This window comes from Calliphora vicina, chromosome 4, assembly GCF_958450345.1.
Source record: "Calliphora vicina chromosome 4, idCalVici1.1, whole genome shotgun sequence".
In the NCBI taxonomy this organism is placed as follows: domain Eukaryota; kingdom Metazoa; phylum Arthropoda; class Insecta; order Diptera; family Calliphoridae; genus Calliphora; species Calliphora vicina.
The window spans coordinates 12,374,939-12,396,491 of record NC_088783.1 but is presented as its reverse complement, the minus strand read 5'-3'; the positions used below and the strand labels follow the sequence as shown (position 1 = coordinate 12,396,491).

Sequence of the window (21,553 nt, the reverse complement as noted above, 5' to 3'; positions counted from 1 at the left end):
TTGTCAGTTGATAGAAAACCTGGTTCAGGTAGAAGGAATGGTCCACATGATGTTTCTAAAGCCAAAAAAATAGAACGCATTTTCAAAAGAGCTCCCAACACATCCGGTAGGAAAGCAGCCCGGTTAGCTCAGTGCTCGGACTATTTGGTACGAAAAGTTAAAGCTAATGCAGGTTTAAAAACATACAAGGCTCAAAAAGTTCCTGACAGGAACGCTACTAAAAATTTAGAGGCCAAAAACAGAGCACGGAAATTGAAGTCAAGTTTTATAAAAAAATATTCTTGCTGCATAATGGATGACGAAACGTATGTTCTGGCAGATTTTTCGCAACTTCCAGGTCAAAAATTTTATGTTGCTGATGCTCGAGGGAATGTTGAAGAAAAGTTTAGGACCCAAAAGCAGACAAAATTTCCCAGAAAGTTCTTGGTATGGCAAGCAATATGCAGTTGCGGCAAAAGAAGCCACTCATTTGTTACAACGGGCTCTATAAATACCGAAATTTACATCAAGGAATGTTTACAAAAAAGGCTGCTTCCATTCATAAGACTTCATAATGTGTCCACTTATTTTTGGCCTGACTTGGCATCCTGTCACTATGGCAAACAAGCCCTTGAGTGGTACAAGAACAATAATGTGGTATTTGTACCAAGAGAGGCAAATCCTCCAAACTGCCCGGAGCTAAGGCCAGTGGAGAGATATTGGGCTCTTGTTAAAAGAGAATTGAAGAGTACAAAAAAGGTGTCCAAAAGTGTGGTAGATTTTAAACGGAGATGGACTACATGTTCGAGCAAAGTGACAGAAAGCACTATAAAAACGTTAATGGAAGGGTTTCCGAAAAAGGTTCAAAATTTCATCACTAGTGATTAAAACTATAAAAATAATTTTTTTTGTAAATTGTAATAATAATTTCAATCAAATAAAAAAAAAATTAAAGCTGTAAGTTTAGTGGTTTCTTTTTTATAAACATATATGTATGTTAAGAATTTTTCGATCTCACTCCTTACTTGTAAACAAAACTTCCTTCGACTACGCTCCAATAGATTATTTCTGATGGGTAAAATAACCACTTTCTAAAGTGCAGTGCAAAAGTAATCTATGTTATAGAATTATTGTACGTCTGTATTTTTGATTCACTGTAGTTTATACAGTTAGTTTATGCTTGTTTTAGTTTTCAAAATTTATATTATTCCAGTTAAAATAAAGAATTTTTAAACAATTAACATTTATTATATAAATAAAAATCAGCTGTCACATTTTGACATTTCAGTAGTTAAAACTTTTAAAAATGTATAAATAATAAAATAAAAACAGTGTCATGGTTGTCATAGAAAATCAAAAACTTTCATTACCAATTATTGAGTTAAAATGCTAATATTCTGACACTTCACTAATGACATATTCCAATTATACCCTACACCACCATAGTAGGTGGTGGGTTTGTGCAGATGTTTGTAACGACCAAAAATATTAGTCTAACACCCACCTTAAAGTATATCGATCGACTTAGAATCACTTTCTGATGGCTGTCCATGTAAACCTTGTGCGCAGAATACAGGTCACAATTTTGAAGATATTTCGATCAAATTTGGCACATATTATTTTCGACCCAAGGACCAAGCCTATTGAAATTGGCTGAAATCGTTCGATTATTTCACCTATCCCCCATACAAATGTCCTTCCGAAATTGGACTTTATCGGTCATAAATGTTTAATTTATATATGTATCTCCACAAATTCCGCTCCAAATAAATTTTATATATACAAAATTTATGTCACCAAATTTTGTTACGATCGGTCCATAATTAGTCGTAGCTCCCATATAGACCCGCTTCCGAAAATCACTTTAACTTGCATAAATCGCTTAAAAATGTTGGTATACACGCAAAATTCAACATAGTTAACTTTAATATAGACATAAATAACACGACCTAATTTCATGGTGATCGGTCCATAATTGGTCATAGCCCCCATATAAGGCCCACTTCTGAAAATCACTCAAAAATATAAATTATTGAAATTTTAAAAGAAAAAAGTTTTTGCTCTTTTAATTAGTGTAGGGTATTACTTACTTGTTTTTATATCACAAAAAATAGTTACAAGTAATGTCTTTAATAACACTAGTTCACAAAGATTTTGTTTACGATTTGAGAAAAATATTGAAAAAAATCCAGGATGTCAAACTTTTTTGATATTTATGAAAAAAAAAAATATGTACTAAAAATAACATTAAAATTGGAGCAAAAAATTAAAAATCAATCGTGTTAATTGTGCTTTTATAAATATTAACCCATTTTAGAACCGTGGGATGATTATGCATGCACATTTTATCATTTTGTTAGCTAAATTTTTTATGTACGAATTTATTCGTTTCGGGTTTATTTCTTGACCCAGAATTCATTGGATCATGAGTCATCATCAGAATACAGTGTGGTGTGCGATCAACTGGCCAATTGACCACAAATTGATGAAATTCTGTGGGTATTTTCAGCACAACACATGCCATTATAGTATCGATAGAGCAGTGAAACATAACTCATATTCGGTTATGTTCCAACAAATCAATAAACTCTAATACCCAACTGTCACCGTCCTATAGATAATAAGAAGATACGATGGTGTGAAGTAAAAAAACCGAAGTACTTTAATCTTTCGTTAGAAACTTCATAAATGTGTTTAGTCCAGCGAAAATCACACTACATAGACATGCCTGGAGCATGAAGAGTCTCTCATTTTATATTAGTTATACTATCCATAAATGCAGAAGAGTAACATGATCTGTCCTGTGTTTTTGTGTGAAAATACAACATTAAATATTGCGAGCGTTGAAATCGATACTATTGGCGAATCATTTATGTTTTGCCTGATTGCTTCCAATCTTCATTTACTTCCAATCTCCAACATGCTCCTGAAAAATAGAGAGTAGCACAGTATATGAAGACAGCTCGTAAATTGAGATCTCTTTAAAACATCCATATAAATCGAGATAAGTTCTACATCCTATCGAACGCCTTGTGAATATCTAGAGCGACCACATTACTTTCGCCTAAATGGTGAAATGAACGACATCATCATTCTAAAAGGAAGATTAGGTTAGTCTCCCATATTGTGTCCCCACGAAAGACATACAGGGAAAGATGAATTCCCAACGAAATAATCGGAATAGAGGAATAAGCTTTATCCTTTACTCTTTCAACGAATGCACTGAAGCAGCTTTTACTGTAACGATCAGCTTGTGTGAAGATTTTTTGTGCCTTCAGCGAATCAGTTTCAGCGTTTTTATTATTTAGTCAAGTTTTGATTGCTTTCTTTCTGGTTCTGATGATAGCAGATTAAACCAAGGTTTTTTCTGTGTCTAATCGAAAATGTCTTTAATGAAATATGTTCTCAACCATTTCCATCATGATACTGACTTCATTGTCCAAGAAACATAGTTTCCAATTGAAATGCAGAAAGAAATGTTCGTGTTCGTGTTGAACGTTTCGTAGCTGTCCGTGATACCTTGCGAATTTTGGAGAGCGAAAATGTTACAGAGATCGAAATTACTAAGAGATAAGAGAACATTCACTTTGTTCTTATGAGGGTGAAATACTGAATACTAGGTACTCTCCTCTGATACATTTGGTAAATTCACAAGGTCTCTTATCATTCATATTGTCATAATGTCCTAATATAACACGACTCGACGGCTCGGCTTAACCAACTCTTAGGCATTCGGCGCAGGTCTCTGCTTGTTGGTTACGATATCACAATAAACATAGCATACAAAGTAGTATTATTTTAGGACATTTTTTGCTTGAAAAACAATAAAAACCATTGTGAAATATTTAGACATTATGACAATAGACATCATAAGAGACCTTGTGAATTGACCAATTGAGTTTTTTCACAAAGTGGAGAAGTGGATCCAGGAGTTTGAGATAAGAATGACATGGTATGGTCCCACTATGCACAGTTTAATTTACCCCCTATTAATTGTAGCTGTATAACCATTCATAGGCGATTGTTTCCCCTATTCGTAGTTTACCAACATTTCCTTTAAATTTCAAAGTCATGTTTGATAAAGAAAATAGCAAAATTATAGCATGTGTGTAAAGTAATTGTTTTTAGCACTCTAATCTTGAAATCGAATTAAAGAAAGAAACTAAAACGCAAATCTATGATTTTATGCAACCACATTCTATTCTATTAATAAACATTGAATTGAAAACAATTCTCATTATTTTCCATTTTAAAAATATCATCAATAGCAACAAAACATCTTCCCAGAAGCCAAAAGACTTCTTTTATTTTATATCATTTTTTTTCCATTCTTAAAGCCTTTTCCAAACAACTTCAACTTGAATTGCCAAACACCTTCTTTACAAAGCTAAACCAACAAGCCAAGCCAAGTCAGCTAAGTCAGCCAGCCAACCAAACCACCTTCTTTAGAAAATTGTATGTTTTTGGTTTTGAAGCGATTCTTTTTCTTTATAGAATAGAACCAAAAAAAAAACAGCTATTAAATGAATTTTCAATACCAAAGAAATTATAATTTACTATAAATGGTGTATAGAGAGAGACTACATTCAGACATACATACATGCCAAACTAAAAGATACAAACAACAAGTTTCAACTATAAATAGCTTTAGCTACAAATGGTAAGATGTTGTATATAAAAAAAATTAAATACATTAAAAAAAATAAAAAAAACATCAGCTCACGATTTTCAAATAAGGTTTATTGGCAATTTCAAGACACTAGACCTTTTGGGTCTTTGCAACATAGAACCAACACACAAACTCCCAGTTAAACTTAACATTAATGTAAAAAAAAATCACTGAAAAGACATCATCAATATTATGGCGATAATATCAAATAGACTTTTTTTATTCTTTATTATTTCTTTTGTTTTTTTTTTTGCTACACTAAAAAAATAATTGTTGGTCATTATCCGTTAAAAAGAGAATAGAACATTTAAGCATAAACTATTCAAATTTTAAGCGAAAAACAATTTAATTTATTTTACGTTTTATTAAAGGCGTTATAAAAAACAAGAACTCAGACTATTCAGGCACAGCTTTACAGTGCCTGAAATTACACAGAGAAAACTTGAGAATTTATACGAAATCGATTCGGTTAAATTACTTGTGTTGTTCGTTTCGGGAAATTCATAAGTTTTGTTGGATCATGAGTGATCATCAGAGTACAGTGTGGTGTGGGGTCCACTGGCCCATCGACCACAAATTTCTGAAAGTCGTGTATTCTGTGGGTATCGGGAACAAATTCCCTAATATCAGCACAACACAATCCATTATAGTATTGATAGAGCAGTGAGACACAACCCATTTCAAAAGCAATAGACTTTAATAGCCTACTGTCAACGACAAGCATCATTGCCATGTCCTGTACCCGGTTGAGAAGATCCAAAATATACTTTGGAGTACCAGTCTCTTCCGTTTTTATTACTTCATCTTAAGAAGATACGATGGAGTGAGGTAATTCCTACATAATTCAAAAAGGCGAGGCACTTAAATCTTTCCTTCGACACTTCCAATATGTGTTTAGTCACAATGTATACCCCATGCCCTGAATATGAAGAACCTCTGATTTTATTTTATTTACACCACCCACAAATGCAGAAGATCTGTCTGGCGTTTGTGTGTGCAAATACAACTCTGAGTCTTGCGAAAGTTAAAATCGACGTGGTTTGCACAACCCAGAGATTCAGAGATTGTCAGAAGAGCCTGATTAAGCGAATCATTCATGTTTTACTTTATAACTTAAATCTCCCACAGGCTTGTCCTATAATTGAATGAATAGCAAATATTGCTGCAATTTTCAAAATATTCGGGGTTGTCATAGAATCCAATCATTGCCGGAATAGGTTTCGAAAACGACAAAAAAGATACATTTGTCTTATGAAATCCAATGAAATTTTTTCTTTAATCGATAGAGAATTTAATTCTAGATCTAATATAAAACCGATAACATTCGATTTCACGAGACCAATGTACTTTTTCTGTCGTTTTCAAAACCGATTCCGACAATGATTGGATTCTATGACAACTCCGATTAAATAGATTTGGAAGTTAGACGTAGAAGATCATTTCAAAGAAATTAGGATTAGAATGGAATCAATAGCCTTGTCCCTGAATTGATCTCAAACTCTTATTTACAACATATCGTATAGTGATATCGTTGGGAAAGCTCGATATATACCAAGAGATGTTATTAACGACATCAAAAGCAATTTTTTTTATAAAACACACGCTATCCAACGCCTGTAAATATCTAGAGAGACCACATTACTTTCGCCAAAATGTAGAAATGAACGTCATCATCATTCCGAAAGGAAGATTAGTTATTATCCTGTAAAGTGTCTTCCACGAAAGACATACTGACAGAAAGATGGATCCCAAATGAAATAGTCATAATAGAGAAATTAGCTTTATCATTTACACTTTCAACGAATGAACAGATTTTTTGTGTGTCTAATCGAAAATTTCTCTAATGAAATATGTTCTCAACCATTTCCATCATGATACTGATTTCATTGTCCAAGAAACATAGTTTCCAATTGAAATGAAGAAAGAAATGGTTGTGTTCAGCCTAACAAACCTTTTCGTAGATGCAAGTACTTATCAGGGTGTGAAGTCAGGAAAAGGCCTTGTTCCTTGATCACGAATGACATGAAATTAGGGATCCTCTGGTACATCTACGAGTTTCAGATAAGGATGGTTTCAGGAGAACTTTTCCATTAATAGAAAAGCTGGTTCAGATAGAAGGAATGGTCCACATGATGTTTCTAAAGCCAATAAATAGAAAGCATTTTCAAAAGAGCTCTCAACACTTCCGGTAATAAAGCATTCCGGTTAGCTCAGTACTCGGAGTATTTGGTACAAAAAGTTAAAGCCAATGCATGTTTAAAAACATACAGGGCTCAAAAACTTCCTGACATGAAATCAGCTAAAAATTTAGAAGCCAAAAACATAATGGATGACGAAACGTATGTTCTGGAAAATTGTTCGCTGCTTCCGGGTCAATATTTTTTAATGTTGCTGGTGCTCGAGGGAATTTTGTAAAAAAGTTTAGGACCCAATAGCAGAACATTTTCAAAAAAAGTTCTTGGTATGGCAAGCAATATGCAGTTGCGGCAAAAGAAGCCAAAGCTCTATAAATACCGAAATTTACATCATCCCCAAAAGGGGAGAGCTAGTACTGGTTTGAGATAGTTTATCAATCTCGAATGATATTAAATTAGGGACGGCTCTAAAAGGTGAAAGCGAGTTGGTGAAGATGTCTCTGGATGTAGACATCTTCACCAACTCGCTTTCACCTTTTAGAGCCGTCCTTTTAGAGTTTGATATAATGATGACATGAGATTAGGAACTCTCCTCTGATACATTAAGTTTTTGAGTCTTTTCGTTTATATGGACAGCTCTAAAAGGGGAGAGAATCCAGGAGCTTGAGATAAGAATGGTTTCTCAATCTAGAATGACATAATATTAGGGACTCTTCTCAAGGCGAGCGAGTTGGTGAAGAGGCCTACATCTAGGAGTTTCAGATAGCGATGGTTTCTCAATCCCGAATGACACTCTCCTCCGATACATTGAGTCTATTTGTTTAATGGACGCCTCTAAAATGGGAGAATGAGTTAGTTAATATGTCTACATCTAAAAGTTTCATATAAGGATCCTTTAAGATGGTTTCTCAATCTAGAATGACATAATATTAGGGACTCTCCTCTGATACATTGGGTCGTTTTATTTATACGAACTCCTCTAAAAGGGGAGTGCGAGTTGGTAAAGACGTGTACATCTAGGATATCAAATGACAGGAAACTAGTTACTCTCCTCTGATACATTGAGTATTTTTATTTATATGTACGCCTCTAAAAGGGGAGTACAAGTAGATGAAGATGTGTACATCCAGCAGTTGGAGATATGGATGGTTTAAGATGGTTTTGGAGATTAGGAACTCTCCTCTGATACATTGAGTTTTTGCATTTATACGGACGGCTCTGAAAGCGAGAGCGAGTTGGTGAAGATGTATATATCCACGAGTTTGCGATAAGGATGGCTTGAGAAGATTTCTCAATCTAGAATGACATGAGATCAGTGCCATTCAATATGGCTCAATTTGACAATCCCATTCTTTTGTGTTTTTTGAAGTCAAATGACCAACATTTTGCCCTGAGTGCATTTGGTAAATCTCAAGAATTGGATTGTAATCTTTTTTTAGCATAAAATAGGAAAATTGTTTATAATGCTAAAGGCTAGAAAAACCAGAATCTTTGGCCACAACCAAACCACTTTATAGTATAACAAAACACGAACAAAAAATAATAATAAACTCTTTTAGAAAACAAATCTTGAAGAGAAGCAACACAAGTTAAGCCAAGCAAGAAACTATCTCATCACCAACACCATCATCCTCATCATCATCTTCTTCTTCGGCATCATTATTGTCAACTAAAAATAAGTACAAGCTAAGTAAAGTAAAGTAAATTGTAGTAGTAGTTAACATATTCTATCTATAATATTTATTTTTATTTATTTATATAAAATTTTTTTATAGAAACTGGCCAGGCCTGGTTCTTCTGTCCGCTTGACTAACTGGCTGCTTGGATAAGAAGCCCATAGTATGTACAAAAGTGTGTGATGATGATGATGGTATGTAAGTCTTCCTGATGACAGTAGCTCGCTCGGTTTGCTAAGAAAACTTCTTTTATGTTTGAAAGACAACAAAATTAAATAAATAAATAAAAATTGTCAACAAAAGCAACCACAATAACAAGTATTGAATTTTATATATTCTACTATAAATTTCATTGCTCCTCTTATTGTTATTATGGTTAAGATATGTATAAATAAAAATCATAAAAAAAAAATATCAGATCCATAGAAAAAATATTGGTACTTGATGTCGGCAAAATTGTTTTAAAGTCTAAATCAAAGCGCAATAAGTATTTAATACCCAACAACCACTAGATACGAGTACTTATGTATCTAGGTATTGTAAGTGACCATCATTGGGCCACTCTCTTGACCACCACTAACCACTCTTTTGTACTTTTATTTTAACTATTATTCTTTTTTTTCATTTGAGCTGTTGTTGTTGTTGTTAATTTTTCCCTTTCCTTTTTTCGCATTGTCTTTTTAGACGATACATAAACTAAACATGGCTAGAATTGTAAATGATCAGCATAATACTTCTTGTTTTTTGTTTTTTTTCCTTTCCTTCAACTGATTTTCTGCATTTTTTTCTTGCAACAATACCAACCAACAACCCCTCCCTAAACTTTTGCTGCAAATCAACTTGTTCTTGTAAAAGGTTTTTTTATGCAGCAATGTCCATTCGATATTAACTTGATCCATCTAGCGTTTTTTTTTAATATTTCATTTAAAAAGAGCGGTTTTTTTATTTGTTAAAAAATTAAATGTAATCATGGAAAACTGCTTCAATTTTTTTACCAAAAACTCGCCATGATAATCTATTACTTTTACACTTTTCAAAAAACTGTAGTTTTGATAGGTGACTCAAAAGGCGAATTCAGGCAAAGTGGAGCGAATTCATTCATTTGTATACCTTTCACCATGAGTTTGTCATTCCGTTTGTTATTTCTACATCTTTCATTTGCGACCCCATTAAGTATATATATTCTGTAACGTTATAGATATCGGAATCGATATAGCAATGTCCGTCTGTTGAAATCATCTTTCCGAAGCCCCCAACTAACTTACATACATGATTCATACATCAATATTTCCGCTATAGTCCCGGATCGATTGCTATTTAAATTCGGGAAAATCGATCCACAAAAAAACACAACTACCTCATTTTTATACCCTTCACCTTCGTGAGAAGGGTATATATGTATAAGTTTGTCATTCCGTTTGTAATTTCTACATTTTTCATTTTCGACCCTATAAAGTATATATATTCTGGATCCTTATAGATAGCGGAGTCGATTAAGCCATGTCCGTCTATCTGTCCGTCTATCTGTCCTTCAGTCTGTATGTCTGTTGAAATCAATTTTCTGAAGACCCCTGATATCTTCAGGATCCAAGTTTTTAATAATTCAGTCAGACATTCTTTCGAGAAGTTTGCTATTTAAAATCACGACAACCTCGATTTTTGACCTATTTTTGACCTATATCTGGATTACTAAGACATTAATATAGACAATATAGATATCTAATGATAGATATTTCAAACCATAGTAAGTTGGACCTACAATGGGTCAAAATCGGAAAAAAATATTTTTTAACCCAAAAAAGTTTTTTTTAGCTAAATATTAAAAAAAAAAATTTTAAAAACAATTCGAAAAAATTTTTCCAAAAAATTAAAAAACGGCAAAAAATATTAATTTTGTTTACCTAAAAATATTTAAAATTTTTATTTTGTAGTATAATTTGGTGAAGGGTATATAAGATTCGCCACAGCCGAATATAGCTCTCTTACTTGTTTTACCTATTTTAGATTTATATCTTGATTACTAAGTCATTATTATAAACAATATGGATATCTAATGATAGATTTCTACGACCTTTCCAACGATGTATGTAACGCCATAGTAATCCGGACCGACAATGGGTCAAAATCGATAAAAATATTTTTTAACCCGAGTTTTTTTGCACCCAAAAAAATTTTTTTACTAAATAAAATATTTGCCATGATCGCCTATGCAGTCACCTGTATAAATTCGACTTGTTGTACAGGATAGGGATGCCAATCCGGATAATTCTTGGATATATAAATAAATAATGTTTTATTAAAACGTTACCTAAATCGCTAGAATTACCGTTACAGATGTAATAGTAAATAACGCTACCTCTTAATACCGGCTTATGTACTTCTGAAGAACATCTCCTTGTGCAGAACTATATGTGGACTAGTTCAATATTTTGCTGTTATTCTTTTTTTTCACGTTTTTATAAAAATATGTATATTGTTGAGCTTTATTTATAGACAACGAGATAATTCCCTCTCTGCTGGTCAGATCCGGCTTAACTTCGATATTTCTCCAATGTATAAATTAGAGATACCAAAGAATGTTTCACAAAAGTACGCTCAATGTCAATATATTCAATCTAAGTTCAAAGATGTTATACATTCCATAACAACTCCCGTTATTATCTCATACAATGATACGGATATGAGCGAGGTCTAGCTACCCGATATCAAACTTATATCCCTTTATCTTCTCTTTAAGCTCAACACACCTAACGCAAATGAAGACGGTATAAATGTCTCCTTTAAAGATTGATGGATATTTCTCCACAAATACTCCGGTTTTACCATTCACCTGTTTGAATTAGTTTGTGAACCATCAACTTTGACAGTTGATAGCGGCCATATGGTTGAAGCTACATCTGTCGGAATCACTGTCATTTATTTAGTTGGTTTTGCCAAATCACTAAGTGATAAAATTTTTTTTATCAAAATGGGGTTCTGTTCGACCAATATTCCGCACACTTCGTCCATTTTATGGTGGGGCCCATTTCTGGATGAATGGGTACGCCAACAATCACAATTGTCAACTGCATCCCGAAAAAGAAACTGGCTGGCGGCATCCATGGCGGTCCATATTTCTTTGAGAACGACGTTGGCCAGGCCATCACCGTCAACGACGACCGCTATAGGCCGATGATTATCAACTTCTTTTGGCCTGAATTGCATGATATGGACTCCAACGACATGTGGTTTCAAAAGAACGGCGCTATGTCCCACTCAGCTCATGCCACATTGGACATTATGTTCGATTTGAGGGCATGGTCATTTCACGTGGAGCTAATGTGAACTGGCCACCGAGATCGTGCGCTTTGACCCCGTTAGACTTTTTCACAAACCTCAGCGGAACTCAAAGCCAACATAGTCCATGCCATCAGTCAAATTCTGCCTGATTTATACTCCAGAGTCATGGAAAATTTTACATTTAGGATGAGCGTCACACAGCCAAGCTGCGACATATATTTACACGATGTTATATTCCGTACATAATGCTATCGATAAACCTTTCAAACGAATAAAACGTTTCGAAGATATCTCACACACACTTTGTTTCATTAAAAGTTAAAGAGAGGAAGCACTTAAGGAAAAACCCTTTAAACAGTTTTCAAACGTTGGTCTTATTTGAGACGAATAAGGAATTATGATTCAATCATAGAAATAAAAGTAATTTCCACAGAATTTTATATTGATACCAGTACTATATATATGACTATCTGAATTTACTTCATATGGGAGGTGCCACGCCCATTGTACCTATACAGGTCAATTGTGAATCTAAACCATCCAGTTATCCACTAAAAACACACATCGAAATAGGCCCAGCCGTTAAGGAGGAGTTCACTTACTAACACACGTACAGAAGAATTATATATACATATAAAGAAGATTTCAATATGAAGTACTGAGGTTATACGTCTTATGTGGAAACTTTGGTCAATTACCAATGCTTCTGAACTTGGGTAGTATGATTTGTAGTTTTATAATAAGATAACATAAATTGTAAGAATTTCGATTGGTTTACTTAAACTTTAGGTCCCATACATTTTGGAGCATATTTCATGTCGGTGCTAGATTTAAATATAGCCAGTTTTCAATGAATTCTGTCCAGGAACTTTGAGTATTTGTTTAAGCTTTAGTTTTAAATCGCCTAAGTGGGCAACATTTTTTCTGCATGCGCAAAAAAAAGACACTTTACAGCAAAAGTATCTATTCACTTTGGACTTTTTTTGCTAGTTCTTGTAATTGCATACAAAAGCCACTAACAACAACAACAACTATACATTTTAGCTTTGGGCATTTTAATACATTCAGATGATGTACTCCTCGCAAACACAAACACTAACAGCAGACAGTAAAACCTGGATAATATAAACATTAATAAAATAAAGACGTTTTCTAGGATTTTAAATTAAAATTTTCTTTACTATTGAAGAAATTTAAATAATGTATCTAACAATCTATAAAAAATTATAGTTACTCTTAGAGTTTAGTTTAGCTAGGTTCCACTGTTTTGGTGATTTTGATTACAAACCCGGCAACAACAAGAACCACAAAATTATAACAACTCAACAAAGCGCAAAAAAAAAAAGAAAGAATCCAAGAAGACAAAAAAAAAGAAAAGAATCGAATCGAAAGCTGAAGAAGACAAAAATAGAAGAGATCAAATTGTTGGCAATAAAAGCAATCACGTCGTATGTTTAACATCAAAAGGAATGGTTGGTTTGGTCAGTTAAATAAAGTAAACTAAACCGGTTCCATCTGAAACTTTTTTCTTAAATTTGTTTTCCACTTTATTTTTTTTCGTTAAATTTTTAGTTTGTTTGCTCCTAATACACGTTACGAAAAAATATGGTTGGTTATTTTTAGAATTAAATTTTCAAATCCAACACAAAAACTCATAAATTATTGTAAATGTATAAAAAAAGACAGTCAGACCGACAGACACTTTGGCAAATGAGCCGGAGAGATGGCGAAGAATACTGAAGAAGTATTAATGTTTTATTTAAAACATTCCCAGAAATTATTAAAAACACATAGAGATTGATTAAAATCTTTTAAACATTTTTATGATTTAAAGGAATATGGTTGTGTTATATGGGGGTTTACAGTTGATCGGCTTTTTTTTAAGAACAAATTTTGTTACTTCTTTTATGATTTAACTTTTTTGTTAGCCAAATTTAATAGATAAAAAGTTTATAGAGATAAACGATTTTGTTTATTATTCTTTATGTTTGTTGTCCTTAAATATCTTAAAACACTTTCATCAAATTTAGTTTGAAAGAGTAATTGACCTTTTGAATTGAAATATGAGTGCTAAATTCGGTTTCAGTAAAATCTTTTAAACACTTAAACACAATATAAAACAAGTAAGAAAGTCAAGCCCGACCATTTAATATCCTACACTGAGTAATTGCTCATTTACATGTTGCTTTTAAAATTTTTATATTTTATTTTCGTGAGTGATTTTCGGAAATGGGCCTTAGATGGGAGCAATGACCAATTATAGACCGATCGCAAATTTAATCGAAATATCAAAATTGCGACCATGGACAGACAGCCATACGGACGGACATCGTTTATTCGACTCAGGAAGTGATCCTGAGATGATCGGTATACTTTAAATTCGATGTTAGACTAATGATTTTGGGCGTTACAAACATCAGCACAAACGCATAATATACTTCCCAATATGGTGGTGTAAGGTATTAATAGCACCGGATATTATGTATCTCAGACAACATTGAAATCGGATGAAAAACAGTAAATTGTGTTCGTTTTCAATGATGATATTAAGGACTTTTCGCTCCACCCTGTTTGTCTTTAAAGTCTATATTCATCGAAAATTCAAAGAAAATCAAAATTTTTGTAAATTTTAGCCAAAATCAATTTCATAATAATGTTTAAATTTAGCATTATTTCAATAAATATTTAAAAATTCCTATTTTAAAGTTGTAATAGAGAAATTTAAATATTCCTGATAATTGAATCGTTTATTTCAAAAACCAGTCAAGCAATAAAAAATCTAAAATTGAGTTATTATGCCATTACTGTTGTGTAAAGGTAAATGCATCGTTTAATGCCAAACAAATTAAATACTGCCCCCAAAGCAAAGCCGAGAAATCCATGTTTAGTGCAGAAAAAAGTTAAGTGACAGCGCTTGACTCATTTTCCCTATGTAATACTATTCTTTTTTTTTTTTTGTTCATAAATGTTATAGGTCTCAATAAATGTGAAAAAAATAAAAGATTTACAAGCTTTAAAACCCTACTTGGTTGGATATGAAGAGTTTTATGGGAATACACTGTAGAACTAGTGTATTTCAAACCAATGTGAATATGATGTTAAACTCTTTAAAAAGTTCATTTGTCATTTTACTTTTGATGTGATGGTTGTTTGTTTCAGAAATCAGTCAAGTTCAAACTTTATATTATGTTTATCAAACAGTTACGCAAATGGATAACTTTCATAGGAAAAAATATAATTTTGTTAAAAGTAATCGGCAACGAAAATTGGGAACGAAACGGCACCGAACAGTAACGAAAAACCTGTCATTTGGGGACGGAACGAAAACAACTTCAAGTAGGTTGTTTTCGGTGCTGTAGGAACGAAATTATTTTAATTATTTTTTATTTCAAACTTTAAGAAAATCAAAATGAATAAAAAAATAAAGTTTCAATGCACCCAATTGAAACGAAAACTATTCAGAAACGAGGCGGTGGCAAACACCAACGTTTTTCAGTTTATGTTTTCGTTATCGGCGCCGATTATGGTGTATGCGGAAACCCAGCTTAAGAAGTTTGCTTTGATTTACTCAAAATCAATAATTTGTTACTTGACTGGTTTTTGAAATAAAACATTTGAATTGATGAGCTCTGGAGCCGATCACAAAATGAAAATAAATCTGAAACTTCTAAACTACTGGTCGGATTTCTTTAAAATTTGGAACATCAATAGGGGTCAGTGAGGCTATTGAGAATATTGTCTTTGCAGGTAAGAGTTTTAAGAACAGACTTCGCTACAATGGGATAAAATTTATAGTGGTTAATATCATCACGATAATAATTATTATAAGACAATTATGAATGTTCAGGTCATTTTCTGAGGGGGACTTTGTATGGGGACTAGGAACAAATGTTGCCAGATTTTCGCCATACTATTATATAAATAATAATACTATAGTATAATTTCAGAGTACTTAGAACTAATGTGTGCAAAATTTTATCAGGATTGCGGCATAATTAACATAATTATGACTGCTCAAACAGTATTGCGGGGGACATTTGTATAGGGACTATGTGAAATCTTGGACCGATATTGTCCATTTTCAATACCAAACAAATATTATCACCAAAGAGTTTTTGTAGAAAATGTCAGCCCCTATCGTGATTTTAACAGACAAATTTAATTTAATAGATAAATATATTAAACTGATACTAAAATATTGGGAGTTGAGTTTAAATTTTTTAATTTTTTTTACATTTTGTTTCAAAACTTTTAAATAAATTAAAATATAAAAACAATTAATAAATTTTTGAAAAGTAGATCAAATTACCTATCCGTTGATATAAAATATATCTACCATTTATTTTCCACGATTAATAAAAATTAACGTAAATTTTGACGTAACCTGGAAAAATTATTTTGAAAATTTAAAGACCTGATATACAATAGATTTGTAGGCAAGTTTTTTTATATTTCTAAGCAGTATAAAGAAATGTAAAATCTTTAAAATCGGTTCATATTAGCGATAGTTACAGGGCCCGAAAGGATAACTTGGGCTACTGTGGCGCCGTCTGGGGCTAAAACTTTAAGTCCAATTTCTAAATCTGCCAAGTATTTTAGAAGTTACATATTTATTTTGACCACTGTGCACTGTATAGAATTTTTTTCTTTTTATTTAACATTTCGTAATTTTTTTTTACAAAAAAATGGAAATCTCTATCTATAATACATTTTAAAACAAACTTAGGCCGGGTAACTTATCAAAATTTTAAACATAGTTAAGCTTAATAAATGTTTAAATAATTTTTTTTGTATGAAAAAAATATATTTAAACATTGATTATGCCTTAACTATGTTTAAAATTTTGATAAGTTACCCTGTCTTAGACACGTTAGTCTTAATTATGAATTTTATTCACATCCACATTTAAAAGTTTTGAAAGTGGGCGTGTCAAAATACTCCAAAATTTTTATTTATTTTAACAAAAAAGCCCAAAAACTTTACCATTAGCCAATCAATTTATGTAAGTGAAAGATAACTTATTTTATTTTTTTAAAAAATGTCAAACATATTCAAATGATAGTAATTTAAAACTAAAAGAAAAAAATTAAAATTTTTTTTTTTTTGAACAACAATAAGTATTTTTTCACTCTGATTTTTTGTTATTACCAAGTGTAAAAAAATTTGTTTGTTTAAAATGGAACTTTTTCTTGTGTTTTTTGTAACAAAAATTACTCTTTTCAAATTTTTCAACCAAACAAATTTTGAAATGTTTAAATTAATCGTCTTCAAAATTCAAGTGTAGAAAAAAAAGTTAAATTTTGTATATTCTATTTTTATATTTAAGATCTCTAAGGTTTTTATTTCCCTATATTGTTAACAAATTTAAATACATTTAGAAATAACTGCGTTAGAATTTGTTAAGTGCGTAAATTTCAATTTCCTACTTAAAAAAATAATACAACTTTGCCAATCAATTTAATTGAAACATGGCTTTATTATTCACAATATGTTAGACTTCCAAAAATTATATTGAAATAAATTCCCGCCAAAATTTAAAAACTTAAAAACACAACATTTTTATATTATAAAAAAAAATTTTTAAAAACAAATAAATTTCAAAATGTATTAAATTTTGTTTTTTTTAACATAGTGTAATTTTACATATTTTTTTAATGCTGCATTTCGATTCACATTAAATATTTGATTTTCAGGAATTTTATGAACTAATGATCATTAGGAAATATTTTTCTAAAATTTCACTAAAATCGTTAAAAAAAACAAAATATTTTTATAACACAAAAATTTAAAGATTTTTATAAATATTAACAAGTAATGATCATCAGAAAATCTTTAAAAATAATTTTGTATATTCAAATATAGAAAATTATGCTTTGAACCATAGCTGTTTAGATGTTTTAACATAACTTTTATTATATCAAAGTTTATTTAAATATTTAAATAAAAATTTTAAAATAAAATTATTTCCTTATAAAAACTGCTAATAATAAACAACCGTTGTTCAATTTGTAATAAAAATATCTAACAAACTCTAGAATATCTAGGGACACTTTCTGCACCTATAAAAACTTTTAAAATGTTACGAAATATTCTTTTCAAGCCAGAAAAATATAAAATAAACACAAATTGTTAAATTTATTACTGCTTCTTAATTCTTCATTTTTCTCAATTCCAAACACGTATTTATTTCAGAACATATTTTAAAACCACAAAAACAAATCTCTTTTTTTGCAGAATTTTTAATAGAAAATAGTCACCAACAACTACAAAAATTGTCCTAGATTGGAAATTTATAGAATTATTTCTAACTTTTTTTTCTTCTTTGCGTATTCTTTACATTTTTATACGTTTTTACGACCTGCACAAGGCACCAGAATCTACATACATAATTTAAAGTAACAAATAAACCAAAAAAAAAAAAACATTTTGCAATAAAAACTTAAATAAAATAAACTATTTATGAAGACCGAAAAATACAAAAAAAAAAAAAGAAACAGACACACAGAAAAACTCAAATAAAACAAATTCAAATTCAAATTCACCACATTCTAATAGCTAGTGAATGTATACCGGTCTTTAAATTAAACACATTTTAACAGAAGATTAGAAATGTGTTTAAAACGAGAGCTAAATGTATCTGTGTGTTTATGTACGTACTAATAGATAATAGAGAGCGAGAGGCATTAGAAAAATCTAAATCGGTATCAAAAGAAAAAAATAATGATCAAACACTTGCACACACACACACAGATACTTACATTATGAACCAGTATCAATAAAACATAATCTACTCTGTTAAACTATGCTCACATTAATAGTTAAAACAACAACAACATTACTATGAGTGGAGGTTTAACAGTAGCATAACATTAAACCTCCACTAAGAAACAACAACAACATAGAACCAACATTCTACATAGTGATGTCTACTAGACAGTACGAAAACACGCCATTAATTATCACCAAGTACGCAATTGAGAATTTTCCGCTGGAAATTTTTAAAATTTTATTGCGAGTCTCTTACGAGACTAAAGTGAGGTTAAAATTTAAAAATTATTACTCCTACGAGAAAAATCATGGGACATATGGGCAATTCCATATCATCGTACGTGATATTTGTACGCCTATAGTGTGGAATAGATTTTACAAAAATAAAAGTATCTGAAAAATAAGTTGGTCTTTTATGATTTAAATAAACTTTGAATAATAAAAAGTTCTTTCCAAATATTGTTGTCCAAAATAAGGGTATATCGTACGTGACATAAAACGGAACTCATTTTGAGGTACATGTAGAAATATGCGAAAATATATGAATCGTGAGAGGCGTTATGTTTTCTTTTAATTTCTTACACTAAACGAAATATTTTTCTTTTACAATCCATCATATTTAAATAAAAACAATCTTTGGATGATTTTATAATAAATAAAATTTAATATCGTACGTGACATACCGTACGTGACAGATTTTTCTCTTATAATAAAACAATATATATTCTGTAAATATTTCTATACAAAAACTAAAAAAATATACATTCGGTTTCAATAAACAATTTGACAATAGCAAAAAAACAATCAGAGTCAAATTCATTTCATACTACAAGCTAATTGGAGCCTAGTTTTCGCCGCAATTTTAGCCTAAAACATACCTAAAACATTAAAAAATTAAATATAATCAGTTTAAACTATTATTTTTGTCTTTAAAATGTAATATGATCTAAATACTTTCACATAGTAACATTTTATTATTTTCTTCTATTCAAATCATCTTGAAAAAAGTTTCAAGGGTTTTTGTGTTTTCAGTCGTGGTAGCGATTCTCGTGGAATTGCTCATAAGCTACGGAAGACAAACTCATAAGCTGCGGAGTCGTTACGAGTTTAAATTGGTTATTTATATAAAACTGATATACACACAGGCAAAAAGGCACAGGCACACAGAGAGGTTCAAGATATGACAGCAGACCTAGAAAATGTTATATTTCGATAACATTTCCAATAATCCAATATTATTATATAAACTTATGATTAATCAAAGATTTATGTTCGTGTGTTTTTTGATGGATGTATGTAGCTGGACATTATCAAGCAAGATAGAATGCAGGAGTCAGGACAAAGAACTGAATTGATAGTCGAACAAACACAATTTATTTCGCATGTAAAAAACCAATGGGCTTTACTGGAACAGAAATTGTTAGGAATTTTATCACAACTTAAGGTAGGGTCACACATGACAAATATTTGACGAAAAAGAGGTAGCCACTAAATAAAATATACATTTTTGAATTCTTTTATTCCAAAAACTTATTTTACTTTAAATGATTCAAAGCAAAAAATTTAGTTTTACTTTATTTGATGCTGTTTGATCTTACAAAACAATTGTGAGAGTAAACACGACGCACGTTGGGTTGAATCATGGTCAATGGTTATTTATTAAATTTGGTACCGGGTAAAAGTAGACAAAATTCTACATCACTAATAGCTAAAATCGTTATTCTAGGTTGCATACTTTTTCGGCAGTATTCTGTCAAAGTGGAAAAATTTTTCGTATTTTCAGATAAAGTAATAAAAATATAAATTAAACACAATTAAAATTATTTTTTGTTTAAAACATTTAAAAGCTAACTTTTTATGATGGAACCATCAACTTCAGATATTTGAGTATATGAATAAGAATCTTTTATTTAAATTTTTTTTGGAAAAGTATTTTTATTTTTTTTTTATAAATGTTCCAAATTTAGAGTATTTTTAATTTTCGATGGATAATAACTAAATATGTTTGTAGTTGTTTGTTTCTAAACTATATAATAAAAAAAGTACAACATTTAGGCTTTTATTTTAACAAAAAAAAATGTTGCGCATTTTTGCGCGCCTTTCTTTAAATTAAGATTTTATTAAAAGACTCGAGCTGCACTGTGGCGGAAATGAAAAACTGGAAATAAATGAAAAAAAATGGAAATAAATGTGTAAATTCTAAACGTATTGTCCGATTTTAATAAAATTACCCATGGCTATAGAGGAGGTGTAGCTGAGTTTAAGTTTTAAATTTGGAGTTAAATCACTAATACGCGCCGAAGCCTCAAAGCCTCAAATTGAGGTAACTTTGGTCAAAGTGTCAAATTTGGAACCCCTCTAACTCAGTGAGTTCTTGACCGATCTTATTGAAAAATTTTGTATAAACTACTATCCAATTGGAATAACCTTGCTGCAAATTTCATCCCGATCGGAAGATATTGGTTTTAAAATTTTTTTCAATGGACTTGAAAATTTCTTCCTTTGTGAAATTTTTTTTTTATAAAATTTTGTATTTAAATTTTTTTATATTTTTTTACTTAATAAGGCATAATCTTTGAAAAAAAAATATATTGAAAAAATCTAACATTATTGCCTGAGTTAAGCGTCACTTTGGATGCGATTCAACCAAATGTGCGACGCTACGACACCAATTGTGAATTGGGCAAATGTATGTCTGTTTACAATTTAGAAAGCCCCAAAACTTAGCGGGAATAACTTCGGTACTATTGTGCGTAGCTTGGATGAAAATGGACATGATTTAACAGGCATTAATAGGTTTGATTTTAGGATTATTTTTTTAATCAAAATATTTGCTTCCAAGCTGGATCCCAAGCGGGATTTTTTTTTTAGCTTTTATTTTGAAACACTTGTACAATATAAATTTATTCAAAGTATTGGCCATTGTTAGCTATGATATTTTTCCATCATTCTGGCAACATATGGAAATGTTCAGCTTTTGAGGCCAAGCACGAATCAAAGCGTCATTAGCGTCCAAAGTGTGAAGTGTATCCAAGAGAGAGCGTTCT

At 31.1% G+C, this 21,553-nt stretch overlaps 1 protein-coding gene across 1 annotated transcript in view; it reads right to left on the bottom strand.

Annotated features, from left to right (window-relative positions):
- The window catches only part of S6KL (S6 Kinase Like), a 111,117-nt gene that overhangs the window by 41,054 nt on the left and 48,510 nt on the right, over positions 1-21,553 (bottom strand). The gene's annotated exons all lie outside the window — the stretch shown is intronic.